The sequence below is a fragment of the Bos grunniens genome, chromosome 8 (assembly GCF_055505025.1).
Source record: "Bos grunniens cultivar Pamir isolate PY7600 chromosome 8, Bosgru_T2T1.0, whole genome shotgun sequence".
NCBI classification, from domain to species: Eukaryota; Metazoa; Chordata; class Mammalia; order Artiodactyla; family Bovidae; genus Bos; species Bos grunniens.
The window spans coordinates 96,005,245-96,021,437 of NC_141172.1; the positions used below are offsets into that span (position 1 = coordinate 96,005,245).

General features: G+C 41.9%; 1 long non-coding RNA gene across 3 annotated transcripts in view; it reads right to left on the minus strand.

Annotated features, from left to right (window-relative positions):
• LOC147367737 (uncharacterized) overlaps window positions 1-16,193 on the minus strand; it is a 246,209-nt gene that overhangs the window by 76,479 nt on the left and 153,537 nt on the right. For 2 of the 3 annotated variants that reach the window (XR_015132036.1, XR_015132037.1), the window contains exons 2-3: window positions 15,958-16,065; window positions 10,133-10,561 (exon numbers count right to left, since the gene is read on the minus strand). This is a non-coding gene — a long non-coding RNA (uncharacterized LOC147367737). Of the gene's footprint in view, window positions 1-10,132; window positions 10,562-15,957; window positions 16,066-16,193 lie in introns of those variants that run through there. The other variant, XR_015132038.1, reaches the window with a different exon arrangement.

A 16,193-nucleotide genomic window follows, 5' to 3' on the forward strand; every position in this document is an offset into this window, starting at 1 on the left:
CATCGACCCCATGGACTGAAGCCTACCAGGCTCCTCTGTCCATGGGATTTTCCAGGCAAGAGTACTGGAGTGGGTTGCCATTGACTACTGCTCTTAGAAAAAGAAAAAAACGAAAGCTTGCTTCCTTCTATCTCTGCTTTCTGCCGCATAAGGATACAAGGAAGTGACAGCATCCTCTGAAAGCCAGGAAAATGGCCTTCCCCAAGCAACTGACCTCAGTCTGCCACTCTGTTCTAGGGCTTTCCAGCCTCTAGAACTGTGAGAAATAAATGTCGTTTAAGCTACCAGTCTATGGGGATTCATTGCAACAGCCTGAGTAAGACAGGTACATAAAGAGATGCAACAACAGAATACTATACAGCTACTATAAAGAATACTATACAGCTACTATAAAGAATACTATACAGCTACTATAAGGAATACTATACAGCTACTATAAGGAATACTATACAGCTACTATAAGGAATACTATACAGCTACTATAAGGAATACTATACAGCTACTATAAGGAATACTATACAGCTACTATAAAGAATACTATACAGCTACTATAAAGAATACTATACAGCTACTATAAAGAATACTATACAGCCACTATAAGGAATACTATACAGCCACTATAAGGAATACTATACAGCCACTATAAGGAATACTATACAGCTACTATAAAGAATACTATACAGCTACTATAAAGAATACTATACAGCTACTATAAAGAATACTATACAGCTACTATAAAGAATACTATACAGCTACTATAAAGAATACTATACAGCTACTATAAGGATCTATAAGTAGATCTTTATGCACTAAATTTTTAACTGTTATATCCTTTTATATTCACAGTTTTTGATTCTTTCTGAAAGGTATTAATATTTAGGATTCCCTTGGTGGTCCAGTAGTTATGAATCCAAATCAGAGAATCAGAGAATCCAAATCAGAATCAAATCTGGTTTGATTCCTGGTTGGGGAACTAAGATCCAACGTGCCCTGGGGCAACAAAGCCTATACACTGCATTGACTGAACCTGTGTGCTCTAAAGCCAGTGTTCCACAACAAGAAAAGCCTGTGTCCTACAACTAGAAAGGCCCATGCACCACAAGGAGAAGCCCACACACTGCATCTAGAGAAAACCCCCATCCACCGCAATGAAGACCCAGCACAGCCAAAATGTTTTTAAAAGGTATTAATGTTAAGAAAATAGCACAAATTGAGCCAGCTTCTGTATTACATCTGCTTGTAACCCCTAAAAGAAAGTGGATGATTTTGTCCCTGTCCCCTGGGAACATTTGACAATGCCTGGAAACTTGCTACTGGTACTGAGTGGGCAGAGAACAGGGTTTACGCTAAACAGTGTACAATCTACAGGACAACACCCACACACCAAGAATTATGCCCCAAATGCCAATTGTATGGAGTCTGAGAAACCCTGTTTAGGAGCAATACACAACAAAAGGCCAACAAGTTGTTAGCTTTTCCATTCTCACTGAATTCCCGTTTACAGTCATCTATTTTAGTCCTCTTGCTCTCCATCTGAGTAATCACACAGACGAAGATGTAGGTCTCTTTTTGTTTTTAATTCTTGTACCCACCCCATCTGCAAGCATTACACGTTACCCTGGATCTATGAGCCAGAAGCTCTGAACAGGACATGCCATGAGTATAGATGAGTTTATTGGACCAACCTCTTAAAAAGGTAAGCAAGGAGTCAGTGAACCACAAGCAAAAGCATGATGATCGATAAGGCCTCTGTCTAGCTACCAAGGCCTTATGTTGACTGTATGGTTAATTTAGTGCTTTCCTCAAGGATGATCTCTTTTAAAAGGGCTCCCTTTAAGTCTAGAAGGGCATCAGGAGGGAAAGAGGAGGTGAGGAGACCAAGCATCTTCTCCATCTTGGGACCAGTAATAACACAGGACACAAGTGAACCTGCCGTTTCCACTTCTTCCCCTTTCCCCTCAGTAATATATTCATCTGCAAAGGAAACTCTTTCACATGTCAATTTTTAAAAATAAATTTCTCAAATGAAAGAACAAAAACTGAATACTACAAGATTAAAAAAAAATAAACAGTACAAAGGGTAGAAGTCAGAATAGCGTTTTTAAAACGTTGTAGGAGAAGCCTTGATAAATAGCTTGTCTTCATCTTGGTACATATTACATTACCCATCCAGGCTGTGAGTTACATTCCTTTCTGCTTGGAGGTTCAGAAAACATCTGTCCTAGTCTGCCACAGAGCAGCCTTGCTGGTGAATCTCTCTTGCTATGTAATACCAAAAAATAGGACCAGAAACTGATGCCTTGGGATGGTATGAGGGCAAAAGGTCAATCAGGGACTTCTTGTGATTAAACAATTCAACTCCAAGTGGTTTGGTGCAATGGTTAACTTTACATATCAGCTTGGCTAACTCAAGGGGTGCTCATATATTTGGCAAATATTATTTCTACGTGTGTCTCTGAGGGTGTTTCCAGCTGAAACTAACATTTAAATCCATGGATGCAGTAAAGTAACTTGCTCTCCTCAATGTGGTGGGCATCATCCAATCCCTTGAGGGCCCAAAACGGCAGAAAAAGGAAGAATTTGACCTTTCATGCCTGAGGGGGGACATGATCTTCCTCTGCCTCATAACTTCATATTTTCAGGTCTTTGAACTTGGGTTGAATTATATCACAGCATTCCTGGGTCTCCAGCTTGCAGTTGGCATATTTCAACCTCCATAACCATTAATACATGAGCCAATTCCTTATAATATATATCTATGATTTATTCTATATCTGTCTATCTCTCCTACCAGTTCTATTTCTCTAGAAAACTCTGACTAATACAGTTGGCTAGCCCCTGAATCCCCAGTCCCTGGTACAATACTTGGCATGGAGAAGATATTCAATAAATATTTAATGAATATATTCACTAATAAATAAACAAATCACAATCAACTATTGAGAAAATATTCATTTTCCCATTTTACAAATGAAAGAACCGAAGGAATTTAAGAATTTTGCCCCAAATTACAGAATGTCTAATAGACTAAGTCAGTTCATGAGCTTCAGGCTATCTGACTGGAAACAATCTACCCTAGTCATTATTTTTTTTCTTTTAGTGCTTTATTTTAAGGAGTTTGATTCCAACACATTGTTTTTTTTTTAATGTTTATTTATTTATTTGGCTGTAGCCATACTGTAGTTGGGCCGTAGTTGCAACACGCAGGATCATTGTTGGGGTGCACAAACTCTCCAGCTGTAACGTACTGGCTCAGTTGCTCAGTGGCATGTGGGATTTTAGTTCCCTTACCAGGGATCAAGCTCCTGTCCCCTGCAATGCTAGGTGGATTCTTAACCACTGGACCACCAGGGAAGGAAGTCCCTCAATACACCTTGAATGGGCTAAAGAATGATCTGGCTGGGGCATGATTCACACAAATGATTGTCAGCATAGATGACAGTAGATAGTTTGGGAAGGGCCACGTTCAGCAAAATCAAACATGTTTCTTTACCGTAGGCCTCATCAGAGCTTTTTGTATGACAATACACGGCAGAAACAGAACGTAATGTTTCCCAAGCCTAATGGAGGAGCATATTTTGGATAAAACATGAAGCAGCTTTGTGCAGTACTTTTTATAAGTATAAGGTAAGCATTTTGCCTCTCTTATCCTAGCTACCTGATTGAATGAAGGCCAAGATGGAGAAATCATCTCACTTCATCTTCAGAACAAACATCCTGGTGAGGCAGCTGTTCACCACCAACTGGGTACAAGAAACCAATAGAACATTTTCAGAATGAGCAGAATGAGGACCTAATGCCATGCTTACTCAACTAACCAACACCAAAAAAAAAAAAAATTGCCTGTGGTTATTTCAACCCTACTCAGGAACAGAACCACTTTCTGGGAGGCTGTGAAGTGCCAGAATGCGTGTTCATCATCACACTCACACTTGCAGTCAGAGAACTTGATCAGATACATATGCACAAAGAAGGTTGGAGTAATCACTCTCCTATCTGCCTTCAATGAAGAAATATGACAGGAAGTACATTCAATATGCTGCCAAGGTGATCACCCACAGAACCTTATCAAGAAATATGTGGGGATTGTTTGTGGCCTAATTCTTTCTTCTTTGCTATGTGCATGGACCATCTTTTATGAGACAAGAAAATGAAACTAATATAATGTATACGTGCCTTCTTCCTACTTGGCCCTAGGACTGTCAAGAAAATGAGAAGTCCTATTCCAAGATGCATATATTAATTTTAAAGTCAGAACAAAAAAATGGTTTCTGATCAATCAACAAATGTAGACCAAATTAGTTCATAGGTTTTCTTTTCTGTTTTTAATTTTGATAGGATTAACAGGTATGTCCCTTCAACAAAAGAGTTCTTTTCAGATGTTACATCATGATGCTATATAGTCTTTGGAGGAAAATATTTGAGGAACAGTCATCTAGCTATCTATAGCAAACCTGTAGATGACCCAGATACACAAATTCATGGGAGAAGAAGAGTAATCATCAAAAGTAGAACCAAGGAAACATCTCAGAATAGTAAAAAGGTTGTAAGATTCAGAGCCCTAATTCAATCATACCTAGTAGAGCATGGTGGTTTACAACACAAATAGGGAGCCAGACTTGAAACTTATTTTTGTTATTTAGAGATAAATAATATTCTGAGGTTTCCCTAATGGTCCAGTAGTTGAGAATCCACCTTCCAATGCAGGGAACACAGGTTTAATCCCTGGTCTGGGAAGATTCCACATGCCGCGGGGCAATGAAGCCCTTGAACCCAACTACTCAGGCCATGCTCTAGAGCCCATGCCACACAACTAGAGAAGTCTGTGCATCACGCTGAGAAGCCCCCTCGCACCACAGCTAGGGAAAGCCCGCACGCCCCAACAAAGACCCAGCATGGCCAAAAACTAATGATAATAATAAAAGAAATAGTTACATTCTGATAGTTATATACCCTTGAACAAATTATTTAAGCATTCTAACCTTGAACAAATTATTTAAGCATTCTGTGCCTCAGTTTCCCCTCTGCAAAATGGGGTAAAAGTGATATCTACCTTAGTTGATTATGAAGACCCAGCATATGTAAAATATGTAGGACCAGTGCTTGGTACAAAGTTAGTTTTCCATGCATGTTGACAATAACTAGTATTACCAACTGTGTGACCATGAAAAGTCAGTTCACTTCTGTAAGTCTCGTTTTCTCCTTCTTTAAATTGAAACCATCATAATGCTAGCACAATATTAGAGTGAAGAACAAATGAGACAAGATACAGATGTTAAAGTACACAACATCATCTCACAAAGGTAAGGTGATTATTCTCCTGCTATCATACAGTCGTTCTTTTTTCCCCCTCAGTGGAAGGTATTTCTTCTTCATCCCAGGCTTCAGATTTCCTCACTGGACATGACCTTTCCAGTGTACAAAGCAGGTACACTCTTTGTCTGTGGAGGAACCCTTGGTCCATCATCAGTCCTTTCCATCCCAGTGAATGTCACATCTGCCACCATCAAATGTCCAGAGTCAGAAAGTGGGGTGCTCCCATGACTACTCAGTCTCAAGGCCTCACCAACTTAGCTGAGCAACCTCTCTTCTTGTGTCCACCGCCAACATGGAGACCTAATCGTCCACTTCTCCATGTCTATAGTTACCATCCTTAGTCATGTCACCATCATTTCTTGCCAGTGATAGCCTTCCATACTTCCACTTCCACATTGTATGATCCAATTCATTTCATGTTCCCCAATACAGATAAACAAATCTTTTAAAAATGTAATTCCAGCCTCTTTCCTGGCAGGGAACCATGGAGAGTGCAGAAGAGAAGAAAAAGAAGGTTCCTGGTGTGCCAGAAACCCTTAAGAAAAAGTGAAAGAATTTCACAGAGCTTAAGATCAAGCATCTGAGAAAGAAGTTTGCCCAAAAGATGCTTCGAAAGGGAAGGAGGAAGCTTATCTATGAAAAAGCTTAAGCATTATCACAAGGAAAAGAGACGTATGTACAGAACTGAAATTCAAATGGCTAGGATGGCATGAAAAGCCTGCAACTTCTATGTACCCGTGGAACCCAAATTGGCATTTGTCATCAGGATCAGAGGTATCAACGGTGTGAGCCCAAAGGTGTGAAAGGTGCTGCAGCTCCTTCACCTCTGGCAGATCTTCAATAGCACCTTTGTGAAGCTCAACAAGGCATCAATTAACATGCTAAGAATTGTGGAGTCATACATTGCATCAGTTGAGTTCAGTTCAGTTCAGTCGCTCAGTCGTGTCTGACTCTTTGCGACCCCATGAATCACAGCACACCAGGCCTCCCTGTCCATCACCAACTCCCGGAGTTCACCCAAACTCATGTCCATCGAGTCAGTGATGCCATCCAGCCATCTCATCCTCTGTCGTCCCCTTCTCCTCCTGCCCCCAATCCCTCCCAGCATCAGGGTCTTTTCCAATGAGTCAACTCTTCACATGAAGTGGCCAAAGTACTGGAGTTTTAGCTTTAACATCAGTCCTTCCAATGAACAACCAGGGCTGATCTCCTTCAGAATGGACTGGTTGGATCTCCTTGCAGTCCAAGGAACTCTCAAGAGTCTTCTCCAACACCACAGTTCAAAAGCATCAATTCTTCAGTGCTCAGCTTTCTTCACAGTTCAACTCTCACATCCATACATGACCAGTGGAAAAACCATAGCCTTGACTAGATGGACCTTTGTTGGCAAAGTAATGTCTCTGCTTTTCAATATGCTATCTAGGTTGGTCATAAGTTTGCTTCCAAGGAGTAAGCATCTTTTAATTTCATGGCTGCAATCACCATCTGTGATTTTGGAGCCCAAAAAAATAAAGTCTGACACTGTTTCCACTGTTTCCCCAACTATTTCCCATGAAGTGTTGGGACCAGATGCCATGATCTTAGTTTTCTGAATGTTGAGCTGCTGCTGCTGCTGCTGCTAAGTCGCTTCAGTCATGTCCGACTCTGTGCAACCCCATAGACAGCAGCCCACTAGGCTCCTCTGTCCCTGGGATTCTCCAGGCAAGAATACTGGAGTGGGTTGCCATTTCCTTCTCCAATGTATGAAAGTGCAAAGTGAAAGTGAAGTCGCTCAGTCATGCCTGACTCTTAGCGACCCCATGGACTGGAACCTACCAGGCTCCTCCGTCCATGGGATTTTCCAGGCAAGAGTACTGGAGTGGGGTGCCATTGCCTTCTCCGGAATGTTGAGCTGGGGCTACCCAAATCCGAAGTCTGTAAATGAATTGATCTACAAGCGTGGTTATGGCAAAATCAACAAAAAGCGAATTGCCCTGACAGACAATGCACTGATTGCTCCATCTCTTGGGAAATACGGAATCATCTGCATGGAGGATCTGATTCATGAGATCTATACTGTTGGAAAACATTTCAAAGAAGCAAACAACTTCCTATGGCCCTTTAAATTGTCTTTTCCACAAGCTGGAATGAAGAAAAAGACCATTCATTTTGTAGAAGGTGGAGATGCTGGCAACAGGGAAGACCAGATCAACAGGCTTATTAGAAGGATGAACTAAGGTATCTACCAGGATTATTTTTGTAATCTGGTCAGTTAATAAACAATTCAAACAAACAAACAAACAAAAATGTAATTCAAATCATGTCTCTTCTCAGCTATAAATCCAACGATGGCTTCCCATTCTCATTTCCCTTTCTAGGACCTGGTCCTCACAAGGGCCCTGACTACTTCAAAAGTTCACCCCATACCATTCCAGTCTCCCCAGTTCCCACTCTGGTCACCATCTTACCTCTACACCCTGTCCCACAGGTCAGGTCACCCCTGTTCTATAGGTCTTTCTCAATGACCTGGATACACTTAAGCTCTGCTCCACCTCAGGACCTTCGTCCTTGCAGTCCCCTTCCCTTGGCTCTTTAAATGGCTGGTTCTTTTGTGTCCTCCACATCTCAATTCAGATTTCTTGTCCTTAGAGAGGCCTTTCCTGATCACTCCAAATGTCCTTTTGCATAGTATTCTTCCCAAAGAGATATTATGAAGTGAGAAATGCCTTCAGAACAGTGCTTGGCACATTAAGAAAAACACATTAAAAATTGGGAACCATCATCACCATCACCATCCATCTCTACCATGGCAGCCTGTTAAGTTGCATGGAAAACACTGCCAAGGGTGTGACTGTGATACGTGTTTGCTTAGTTGTATTTTGTCTACCCAGTTGTTAGTTCCGTGAGGCTTACACCTTGCCAGTTTTGTTTTCTGGCGCATCCTCACTCCCCAGTAAACCACCAGCCACAGAGCCAGCTCTGGGATTTTCGCTGAAAAAAAATGAATGGAAGTGAGTCTCTATTGACTGTCAAATGGGTTCAAACTGCCGAATCCCCAGCGGGACCCAGAGCAGTGTCACTCGCGGGGCAATTTGACATCAGGACGCGGGGAGCTCCACTGCGCATGCTCCAAGAGCACATTCTCTTCTCCCAGCCCCACTGCAGTTCAACCCCCATCTCCTTGCAGGTCCCTGTTTGTGCTCAACGTGTCCTTGCTTGTGCGAGAGAAGTGAAAGATCCCACAGAACTTTTGTCTTTATCCCCTTTCCAGAAAAATGGGCCAATTCACAGCTGCAATCGTTAGGAGAATTTCCTGTCTGGGAGTCTGGAAACTGCCAAGAGTGGAAAGCAGCCGCCAGCCAGCGAGGCCTCTGTTGTCATTGGCCCAAATAACAACAAAAACAGCCACAGCCACCGCCACCACCACAACAAAACATGCCACGTGGGCACCGGCACATACAAACACGCCCACAGAACCAAACTGAAGGGACGAGGCTTCAGGGAGGAGTTTGTGGGCCGTGCATTCCGGCGGGAGGCACATCCTTTGGCCCAGAGCCACGGCAGCCCCACTCCCAGCCCCCCGACCATCTGTCAGCAGCGCTCTGCCGACGGTGAACGCGCCGACACGGGACGCAGGCTAACGAGGAGCAAATGCAGGAGAAGGGAAAACAAAGCCACCGCAGGCAGTGGGAGAAGGTGGCTAGGGCTCTGACAGAAACTGACAAAAGCCGGGAAATTCAAACTGAAAGTTTGCCCTGAAGACCCCCTGCTCTGAGGGCTGGGCTGTGGGCGGATGGGGGATACAGGAGGGGATGAGGGGATGCGGTGATGCAGGGATGGAGGCTGGCAGTCTGTAGAGACGCTAGTGTGGTACAGCTAAGGAGGCCGGCTCTTTTCACTCTATGACCATGAGCCATTACTTACACTCCATTCCCACTGTGCATGGATTGCCCAATAAGGCTTTCTCTTACAAGACAAGGGTAATTAAAAAAAAAAAAAAAGCAAAACTTTGTTCCAAGGAAACTTGTGCAGGAAACATTTAATCAGGACAGCACGTGGAATTCAGATTGCCAAATCCTCTATCAAATAAGCATTGAAGTTAGTAATAAATGGCCAAATTATTAAATTTAGGAATTAATTCTAATCTATTATAATTGTTAATAATCTATTCATTGGAATGAACTGCCCCCACTTTGCTACTGAGAAGTTGGGATGTTAGTTTTCTGTTCTCATTTGTAAAACCTTTTAGGAAAAAATAGGGTATTTGTCATTTCTCACTGTGGATAATAAAAATATTTTCTATAAGCCTGTTTGTCTACCAAAAACTGCAGCAGGAAAAGAACCCAAACCAGCTAAGATATGCCTGCTAAAATGTATCTATATTTTTGCGTAAGTGGTAAGGACTCTGTCCACACTGGATGGATGTCCTGGAGTTTTCACCCCCTGTCTTTCAATGCACGGGGGCTCTTTCTCTTATTATCTTACCCAATATTTGATGACCATTCCACAAGCTTGGCATTGTTTTCTCTATGTTAGAGATAAAGAAAGTTTTAAAGGTTAAGAGAGTTTTAAAATCACATGGAGTTGAAATGCAGAACTTCAAGGTTTTTGGACTTGAGACCCTATCATTCTTTTGTTTTAAACAACGAGATTCTGCTAAGCTGCTGTTATTTTATTTTTCCCTTTTAATTCTCACCACAAAGCTACAAATACTATAATTCTAACCTCCACTTTTCAAAAAAAATGTTAATTAAGCTAGCAAAATGGCAGTAAGTTTTAACCAAAGTGGCCAGAAGCACAACGGCTTTCATTCTGTTCTCTCATCAGTTAACTATTATTATTTGACCTTTCTTTATTAGTTGATTACTAAAAAATAAATTCTGGTAAAGAAGTTCAACCCCAAAACACTTCTGATTGACAGCATAATAGGTTGGCTCATTATCCCTAATCGACAGAGTATACATATATTTACAAATAAAAACACACACCAGATGTATTTTCATCCACAAGGTGATGCTGTCAACTAAAATAGGGAATGTGCACTGATGTACAGCATCCATCATTTTTAAGACAGATTCACCGCAAAATCTCCCACGTCGTGATTCATGGATGAAAGGCTGTATGCATGCAGGTGGCTGCGATGTTGCCATGTGTACAAAGAAGGGTGAGACGCTTAAAAAAGCACCAACTCTAAAGTCAGGAGAACTCTCTTTGAATGCAGGCCATGACATTTCCTAGCTTAACTCTTATGCTTCAGTGTCTTCATCTGTAAAATGGGAATAACAATAGCATTTACAGAATTGTTTGTCTCCTATGAGACAATGGCTATTAAAATGTTTTGTGAACAGTAATATACCAATATATTTCTTTTTTCTATATCTCCCCATTCCCTTCAAATGTCTTTCTGTTTCTTCCAGACTGACCAGTGTTTAAAAGAAGGTATTAATCATTCATATCTACCCTCTTTTCAGAAACTGGTAGTTAGTTTGAAGGTGATCTTATAAAGTCTCGGAGACCAGCCTGACACTCTACATCAAAAACCCATTTTCAGTTTCACCTATGGAGATAGAGACTACATAGAAATAGCTTTCATTTTCCTTTCTTGTGTAATTTAACAGAATTTTCAAAAAACCTACCCAAAGCTCATCTAGGACCATCATGGGTGAATTTCCAAATTGTGCTTCATATGTGTCTGTGAATGATCAACTTAAGTTCACACTATATATTAATGTCCACAATACTCATTCATTTGTTCAATTGTAACGAGTGTATTGAATGCCTACTTTGTACAAAGGAGATTGCCAAGTCCTAGGGTGACTTGGCAAAAACAACTTTCCAAACCCTTTACTAGGCTGAAGGATCCATAAGACCAAGAATTGAGGATGCCTTATTCATCACCGTTAAACACTCTGGTCTCTAAAAGGGTGCTGATTGACATTCACAAGTATTTGTGGAATATACTTGTGAATGGACCAGTTTATTATGATAAATAATAGCATAGTACAAAATATGGGATATAAGATGGTGGCCCAGCAGTGCATAAACTACCTGCAATGCAGGAGGTGCAAGAGATGAAGGTTAGATCCCTGGGTTGGGAAGATCCCTTGGGGAAGAAAATGGCAACCCATTCCACCATCCCTGCCTGGGAAATCCCATGGACAGAGGAGCCTGGTGGTCTACAGTCCATGGGATCACAAGAGTTGGACACGACTTAGTGACTAAACCATCACCACAGGGTGAGAGCAGAAAGCAAATAGACTCAAGGCTGGGAGTGAGTGATGGGGTACTGTCAGAAGGTTTTCCTTTTGTGTAAAGGCAGGGCTCAAATCTTTAGGGATGTTTCTGAATTTTAGAAGATTCCATTCTTGTAAAAGAGAAATAAAGTAAGAGCCAAGGGATCTGGTTCCCTTCCTGACTTTACCAATATTTGAGGTCTTGACCAAGTCACTTTTCTGCTCTGGGCAGTTTCCATACTTTCCTGATACTTAAGGCTTATCTACCTTCTCTCGCTTTGATTTCTGAGTTTGTAGAGCTGCTTCTCCAAGAAATATTTGACCAAGGGTTAAATTGGGGGAAAGTGTTTCAGTCTTCTGAAGTATGTTTTCACTCGGCTGAAGTGTGTTTTATCTAATAGAATGTCACAGCAGGGAGCTGGACAAGGATATAGTCTACAGGGGACTTTGGATAGGAACAATGAAGTGGGACTTTAAAAATAGCTTTCCAAATCCTTTACTAGGCTGCAGGCTCTGTAAGAACAAGGATTGAGGATTCCTTGTTCATTACCATTAAACCCTCTGGTCCCTAAAACGGTGCTGATTGACAACGTTCACAAGTATTTGTGGAATGCACTTGTGGGTGAATCAGCTTATTATGATAAATGACAGCATAGCACAAAATAGTTGATATAAGATGAAATATCAGCTTATAAGATACATATTATATGGAATTGTGTGCGTGCTCAGTCATGCAAAGAGGAGGGAAAGGCAACCCACTGCAGTGTTGTTGGCTGGAAAATCCCATGGACAGAGGAGCCTGATGGGCTACAGTCCATAGGCCGCAAAAAGTTGGACATGACTAAAGCGACTTAACATGCATGCACTGCTTCACCCGACCTTTTGAAATTCCCCTAAAAAAGAAAAAAGACCATGATTCTACATGGCTGCACTTGCCCACTGAGGCAAAGTCATGGTATGAGCTGGAACAAAGCTGATTGGTCTCTGATGCTAAAGCAGTTTCTCAAAATCCCTCAATGGCATCCACTCGTGAATTAGAAGATTGAAATAGGGTTAAAATGGCACTTTCTGGAAGTCTGAAGCCTCGGATCCTGATCCTGCCTTTTCCCTTGAGACCCATATGACCTTGAACAAATTCTCTGCTCACGACCTAAGTTTTCTTGTCCATAAACAAGAGGTTGTGATTTCCAAGGCTCTTTTCAGGCATAGAAATTTAGGAAGCAAGTGGAAAATTAAACACATGTGGCCATTGTTTAAGTAGAACTTCCCCATCTAAAATGTCTCTATTACTTTATTAACTCCATTCTTAAGTTTGGAGAATTGGCAAAATGAGTACAAATGTTTCAGAAGTTAATGTTGTATTAGATCAACATTGCAAATAGACACGTTTCTAGAAAGTAATACTTTTTGCCAGAAATACTGGCAAATGCTGGCTCTGAAAAACACTGCCCGGCAAAGCCCTACCCAGGGTGTACCTCTGCCTCTTCATACCTCTCTCTCCCTCATCACAACTCAACCTGCCCCAAAAGATCAACCAGAACTGGAGTTAGAGATAAAAGTAGGATTCATAGGACTCAATGGTAAATCACCTCTGTGGATGGTTCAGTCATAACTGGATACGTCAGTTTGAATCATTAGCCTTAATCCTACATGCTAAGTCTGGGAGAAATTGGAAACAATAGTTTATTCATGTATTAATTCCCAAATACTTTTTGAGTCCCCAGCAAGTGCCGTCCCCCGTAACTCATTCCTGGCTCATGCACTAGACTCCTTCCCCATTCCGCCGTGCTACCGTGCTGCCCAACTCTCTCGCCTATAGTCCAGCTCACTTCCCTCAATGACAGCCCTTCTATTGGCTGTTTCACAAGAGGAAACCTTGACTGCATGTTGATGACCTGGTCCAGAAAGCCTGAAAGCATCACAGTTTCTAAGACCTAGTTTAATATGGACCAACTGACTTAGACTTGTATTTGAACCAGGTGAGTGAGACTTGCCACCTGCAGTGAAAAGCAAGGTAAAAGGAGCAGAGCCCAAGGAAGTACCAAGCCAGACTGACTGTCACGATTATAGGTCTTCAGAGATTGCAGACTATCTGCAGAATACCTCACTGTTGCTAGAATTCCTTACTTGAAATGTAATTATTATGGATCAATAAGTAAAAATGCTTATGTGTTAAGGTTTTCTAAAAGGTATCATTATTATAGACCTGCAAGATCTCTGGAGCCATTAGAAAGTTGATTCCATTCGAACCCTCACCATCACAACCATGGTGAACTAGAGCTCAAACCCTGAACTCCGGTTCAGTAGCTGGGTCCCTACTGTCCATCCTTGATTCCCAGTATATACCTTGGTTCTTGGAGTATCACCTGCTCTATGTTCTCTACGCATCCATCATAAACTTTGTTAAAATCTTCTTAGCCTCTTAATTCTAACTATTTGCACTTCATTTACCTATTAAGTATGACCATGTTCAGGAGCTGCTCAAGGAGGTTAACTAAAACTGGTGGCAGAGTTCACACGGGGAGAGATCAAGGCCAGGTTCAATCAAGGAGGCCTAAAGCAGAATATCTGGGTGAAATAAAGTCTTATGGAAGGAAACTCAGTTGGGACCACAATACCTACCATCAAGTCCAAAGGGCAAAGCAAGTAGAGAAACAAAAGAATAAACACCAAGGTGAGTAGCAGGATGGAGCCGCAACAAAATGGCATCAATGAACAATTCAGAGTAGGCTGTTGAGAGCTAAAACTGTGGATATGGGTGGAAGCTCTCCTCTTAATGAACTACCTAGTACATGGAGCAGGCAAAAAAGCTTTCAAGAGGCCATTAGAGCCAGACATGCACATGCTGTGAGCCTTGCTTTTATGCTGGACTGAACTGTTTTGCAGTATCTGTGGATGTGGTCCAGCCTCTGAGGGGGACCCACCCAGGCTGACCCCTCTCACTACAATTTACTAAGCTTGACTTCTTTCATGTGAGAATACATTTGGCTTGAATTTGTCTCACTTTCTACAAAACCAAATTTTAAGATCATGATTAGAAACCTCAATTAAGTTTTGATAAAAGTCTGTGTATTTATTTGCTTTTCAGGAGGTGGGGGAAATATTTGCTAATAATGCACCTTCCAGAAAATAAGACGTGCTTTCATCGGCTCTTTCTAAGGGAGCAACAAAGGGAACTTGGAGATCATTCATATTCCCCCATCCTGTTACAAATAAGAGACTGGGGAGCAGAAAAGCTAACAACATGCCCTAGATCACATGGGTAGCGAGTGTTGGAATTAAGAAAATTCACTTCTTATGACTCCAAGATAGGCAAAAATGGCTTTCAGAAAGAAGTTCACTTGAGCAAATTGCTGGGTGGTCTTTGTTTCCAAGGGTGTTTGTGCAAAGTGCATCCTCCAGTCCCAACAGAGTCAGATTTTGAGAGACAAAAGGTGGCATTGATGAGGGATGTGCCACACAGAATATTTTATCTCTGGAGACTCTCATCACAGCCCCAGCTGCCTGTGGGTCAACCAGAGACCCTGGATCTCACCTTCTGCCCAGAGACCATGTCCCAAGGGGACAGCAACTCTGCTTCTTGAGTCTGGGCCCATGATTTAACATGGGTGAAATAATACTAGCTGAGTGGCTTTGGCAGTTTGTGCCTTAATTTCTCTACACCTGGGTTTCTTCCTCCAGCCCCTCAGCTGCATAGAACCATAATATGATTTTGTAGAAACTAAGCAAAAAGGAATACATTAGTCTAGTCTAGTCACTTGGAGCTGCTGCCAAAGGAACAGTCTCTTCCACTGATTGCCAGCCAAGTCCCTTATGAGATCGTGTAGACTCTTACAATATTGCTCAGGGAGCGAAACAAAGAGGAAGAGAAAGAGAAGGGTCGTGCTCATTATAATTTATAGTACACTGTTATGGGAAGCGTCTTGTGTTACCAGAAAGCTGGTGTCTGGGGTTTTCCTCTTCCCCAGAGGAGCTGAAAATGGGAAGGGGGAAGAGAAGGTTATCTTACCAACTTTTTGCAGCCAAAATCATTAGGGCCAAAATTCCTTCCTAGAAATGTCAGTGGTGGGATTCAGACAATTACCACTAGTTCAACAACTCCCAGCCCTGGGTCATTAACATCATCCCTGCCGTTCAACCATAATGTCACTCCACCCATTCCCATGGAGCAGAAAAATCACAGAGCCTCTTGCTTTAAAGCCTTTCTGGGGACCTGGCGGTCCAGAGGCTAAGACTCCATGCTCCCAATGCCAGAGGCCTGGGTGAGATCCCTGGTAAGGGAACTAGATCCCACACACCACAACTAAGAGTTCACATACCAGAACTAAAAATCTTGCATGCTGCAACTAAGACCTAACACAGCTAAGAAAATTTTAAAGTCGTTCTGATGAAAGGCATCAAGGGAAAAAGCCCAAGTTTAAATACTTACGTAGTATCTTAGAGCTCCTTGGCTGCTGTGGTCTCAAACTGGTTTTACACAGCTAGTTCTTCATCTTAGAGAATGATGGGGTTTCAAATATTCCAGTTAAAAGTCTGCCTGTGGGGAAAGAAAGCAAATGGTATGGTGTATTAATATTAACTCTCTCTCTCCAAGGGTTCTGACTTTTGCTAACCTCCATCAACTATGTTCTCTCATTACATCACTGTCTTAGTCAAACAAAGTGG